Source organism: Myotis brandtii, unplaced genomic scaffold (genome assembly GCF_000412655.1).
Source record: "Myotis brandtii unplaced genomic scaffold, ASM41265v1 scaffold1213, whole genome shotgun sequence".
In the NCBI taxonomy this organism is placed as follows: Eukaryota; Metazoa; Chordata; class Mammalia; order Chiroptera; family Vespertilionidae; genus Myotis; species Myotis brandtii.
The window spans coordinates 83,299-88,207 of record NW_005354228.1 but is presented as its reverse complement, the minus strand read 5'-3'; the positions used below and the strand labels follow the sequence as shown (position 1 = coordinate 88,207).

The following is a 4,909-nucleotide window of genomic DNA, read 5'->3' as shown; positions in this document are numbered from 1 at the left end:
ACAAGTCGGCACCACTAGCGCCCCCGCGCAGCGCAGCGCCCCGCTGCGAGCTCAGACCTCCGTCATTGCGTCGGTGCGGCCCTGGACTGGACGTAGTGCGGTGTTCGGTGTGTAGGTCACTCCTTCTCCGGGGTTGTCCAGAGCAGCCTTTGTGCCAAGACATAGGCCAGGTCCTGGACACGCCGGGAATCAGCCCAGCCTCTCTCATGGGCGCGCAGTGTAAGGACGCAGGAGCATCTCCGCCGGTAGACGCCCCCCAGGCCGTGACTCTGCTGATAGGAGGCAGGCGTGCCCTCCAGTGCGAGCAGCGCTCTGAAGAAGGTGCAGGAATCAGGCGGGGAAGGGAAGTGTCATTTAAGAAGCTTGAAGCAAAGCATCCATGCAGGAAGCAAGGCCCAGCTGAAGGGGCCCATGCGCCTGGCTGTGTTTGATCTCTGGGCTCCGGCCCCCAGCAGGCAGGGGCTGCCCTCTGCAGAGGGAGTGAGTGAGTGCGGGCACAACTGAACAGAAGGTTGTGAAGCATAAGAGTCATATTATTAGACTTTTTTTAGTGGCAACTCAGTGTGAGGGCGCTTACCAATTTAAGCAAAGACTATCATAATCACTTCTGCACCATGAGGGACTGGGGCGCGGCAGGAGTGTGAGCCTCTGTTAGATGGTTATCACTGTGCAAGGACGAGGGGCTCCTGCCTCCACGTGGCCCGGGCCTCCAAGTTCCAGCCAAGAGTTCCAGGAGCAGCCCTCTCACCACTGCAGCCGAGGAAAAGAGATCAACAGCAAAGAACAATAGGAAGAGCCTCTTACCCGGTCGCTTCCCAAGTGCTTTCTCAGGTCTCAGCTCATCTGACTGCTCAAAGGCCTCTCTGGCTGGGTTTGCATAGATTCTGTTTTCCATTTTACAGATGAGCAGCCTGAGCTCCTGGGCTTTGTCTTTTGCTCTGTGACACAGAGCTAGTCAGTGAGAGCACTGGAAATTTCTCTAAATTATTCTGATTTTGAGTTTCCAGTTCTGATGGAGGAATTCCCCTTCCACGCTGCCTGCTGACTTGTAGAGTCAGGGATTCCCCACTCCACGTCTCTAGTGTGGTTCCTGTGGCTCAAGAGGAATTTCCAGGAGGTTGACAAGCAGCTGAGGGTTGGGGGGCAGAACTGGTTGGAGGGGCAGCTGCCGTGTGAAGGGAACCAAGGCCAAGTAGTGGGACAGACAAGGTTAAACAACCCATCGGCTGATCTCAAGGATCAAGAACCCTTTAAAAGGAAGGTTCAGAGCATGGGATAAAAGTCAGAGACAGAATTCTGCACAGGGACACATAAAAGAACAGAAATTAGAGTGGAGGTCATGAATCACATGAGAAGACAGGCAATAAATCACATGGGAAGGCAGAGTTAGAACTAAGATGTTGGCTGAGCAACAGGGAAGATGAGTGATAACAAAAGTGGACCTAATCCTATATAATAAAAGGGTAATATGCAAATCAACCGAACGGTAGAACCGGTCGCTATGATATGCACTGACCACCAGGGGGCAGATGCTCAACGCAGGAGCTTCCCCCAGCCTGGAGGCCCTGATCGCCCAATCAGGGCCTGCTGGCCAACCTCTCAGTCCCTCTCCCAGCGGCCAGGCTCTGATTGCCTGATGGGGAATGGGGAATGGGGAACTGAGGTTGGGTGGCTGTGGATGCCAGTGGTGCCAGGCCAAGGCCCCCACCCTGCTGATCGCTCCACACAGAGGGTGACCAGCATTGGGAGACAGAGCTGGCAAGTGGGTGGGAATGGCCAACCTCTTGGTACCTCCCACTTCCCCTCCTCCCCCCTCCCCCCTGGCCAGTAGGTTCCTATTGCCCAATGGTGAACAGGAAACTAGGGGTGGGTGGTGGTGGGGGGCTGGGCTGGCTGCCAGCAGCTGGGGAAGATGGCCCTGATTGCAGGCCAAGCCCAGGGACCATACCCATGCACGAATTTCATGCACCAGGCCTCTAGTTTTTCCCATAGAAATGTAAGAATGGCTCAGTATGTACCATTAAGATTTTATGAGGTGGAAATAAAAGGAACATCAAAGACAAGAGATAAGAGATAAGCAATTTGTGCTAAGAACGATGGAAACCCATTCTAATAATACAATCACACTGATTTAGGTGGGAAACAGAGGGGCTAGTGGGGCTGTACAGGGAATGCTTTGTTTTGTTCAGAGGTAAAGGAAATAAACAGATAAGAAGGAGCAGCATCCCAATGAGAACCTGTGCGTAGTGTCGGGGAGTCCTGGAGAGAACTGAGGCATGAAGAAAAAGCTGAGGGCACAAAAAGCCCCTTTATTTTATTTACTTATTTTTAATCCTCACCTGGGAATGTTTTTAAATTGGTTTTAGAAAGAGAGGAAGAGAGGGAGAGAGCCATCGATGTGAAAGAGAAGCATTGATTGGCTGCCTCCGGTATTTGCCCTGACCAGGGATCGAACCCAGAACCTTTTGGTGTATGGGATGACACACCAGCCAAGTGTGCGACCTGCCAGGGTAAAGGACTTTTAAAGGAATGTGTGACGCAAGGAGACAAACAAAGCAAAGAGAGCGCGCAGCCTCAGAGCGTTCCCTGTTCTGCTCTGATGTCACCAGCCTGCTGTGCTGCGGGCAGTGCTGCCACTCCAGCGAGCACCACACACCGTGGCTGTCTGTGTGGAGGGCGCGCCCTGGAACTGGCGACACAGCATTCCTGCCTGGGCTTTTGCTGCTCGTCTGGGACTACATCTCAAGCCCTGTCTCCCGGGGAGGCCCAGTGTTTTCACATCTGTTTAATGACTTAGTGTCCAGCTCACCTCTTCTCACCCCTAATTGCGTTAGTGGCTACTTTCTCCAGTTCGGTAAATGCTGTGAGTTTACTTTGAGCCATAAAGTCCCCAAATGTGATAGTCACCACTTTCACATTCTCCAGTTAAATCATTTTATCTTTTATTTTATTTCTTGAAAATATCTGTAGGGTCTACCATCTTCTTTCTGTTCCCACAGGGTCCCGGGTCAGGACTTATACTTGTAAAGTTCAAACACACCAACAGGGACCTAACAACCTTCCACATACCCAGCCTGCCGCCTGTGCGCACAGTCCACCCTGACTCCCCCAGGCACGACCTCTGCCCGCTGAGCCGAGCGCTCCCCAGCACGCAGTGTGCCTGCGGCCCCTGTTCCCAGCGTCCACCCCCACTCCCTGCCGAGGGCCGCGGCGCCGCCCTTGTTGCAATCAACTGACAACATTCCATTTATACACACATTTTGCTCTAATATTTATCTTTTAATGGTAATAAAGGTATGTTATGGGGAGCAATTCCACCTGGACTCAGGGCACCTGCGTTAGTGCCATCTGCTCTGCGATGTCAGGTGTGGGCCGCCCACCACCTGAGGGCCTGCGGTTTGTATGAGAGGAAGGAGCACTGGGTACTATTTCCTGCCGAATATCGTCACTTTTAGTAACACACTGCGTCCATGAGGCCTGTGAGTCTCCAGGTGTGCATGTGTCTGTGTGCATGTGTGTGTATGCACTGCACACGCACACGCACACACCTACACACACACACGTAATGCATAAACATCGCCTAAACCATGCCTCTCCAAAGCCGCATCAGAAGCTACGACTGTAGAGCAGCACCGTTTAACTGCGTTTAGAACAGATGCCTCTTCCACTGACACCTCTGACACAGGCAGCCAGAGCCCGGAGAAGGGAATGAGCTTCCTTAGCAAACGCCAGGCGGCCTTGGGGTTTCGCTGAGACAGCCATGTGTGCGGAAAGTCGGCCGCCGCTCTGGCTCCTGCTTACCTACAAGTGAAAACGGCCTTTCATTTCCGGGTGTGCCCTTCCCCGGAAAGGCCGGGCAAGCCTCTCCAAGGGGCTGGGAGCAACCCCCTGGGCAGAGCAAGACCTCCGCCATCCGATTACCACACTCATCAGCCAGGGAAGTATCGTTCTTAAGACAGCTGAAGAGGATGGACAGAACCATGGACTCCTTACTAACCTCATCTTAGAGGCTGTGAAATGAATGTGCCCAAAACTGGGCATTTTTGAAGCCAGCACGCTTTCAGTGTCACTTTAAAATACAAATGTGAAACTTTAGACACATCACTCATCATCCCCAAGTAGTTATTTCTACAAAGGACATAAAGCACTTGGCCACCTGCTGTCCCCAAGGCTCAGGAGAAGGGAGTGGAAAATGCTCTCCCCCAGCAGCACCCCCCACGCCTCTGCTGTGGGGTCTGGAAGTGCACGGGACCACCCAGCAAGCAGGCTGCCTGCTGGGCATCAATCAGTGCCAAGTTAAAATGATGTTTTATATTAACAAATGAACATATTTTGAAGTCAAATTTAAAGTTTTACACGATTTTTCAGACAAAGTACTGGACTTTAAACAATTATCATCAGTGTAGTGGCATTTAAATTCTATTCCCTGATTCCGCCGTCCAGGGGCCAACTGGCAGAGGGCTTTGGAGGCGATGCTCAGAGCATTGGCATAGATTGTGGCACTCGGTAACCCATAAGCACAAGGAAAATGCCAGGTGTTTTGCTATGTGGTTTGTAACTCAAAACCATTACAGAACTTACCTTTCCTGGCCGTTCTCTTCTCCTCTTAGCACTGCACTCCCGTCTCCCGGTCTCGCCTGTCACTCAGGGCCACGCAGAGGTGCCCACTCAGGAAAGTGTTCTATGCTCCGATTCGCCCAGAGCCCTTCTCACTTGCTGGGTGCTCCCTCCCTGAGCAGTTCTCACTGCTTTTCGAAGGCGTCCCGCCGACCGCTCTGGCGGCTGCCTTGGCCGATGCTGTAACCATGTCTTACTTCACATGGATATACAGTGGGGTCTTGACTTACGAGTTTAATTCGTTCCGTGACGGAGCTCGTAACTCAAATTACTCGTATGTCAAATAAAAAAG

At 52.3% G+C, this 4,909-nt stretch overlaps 1 protein-coding gene across 2 annotated transcripts in view; it reads right to left on the bottom strand.

The window, feature by feature from the left end:
- Positions 1 to 4,909, bottom strand: part of IL18RAP (interleukin 18 receptor accessory protein) — a 40,844-nt gene that overhangs the window by 28,530 nt on the left and 7,405 nt on the right. The window lies entirely within an intron of this gene.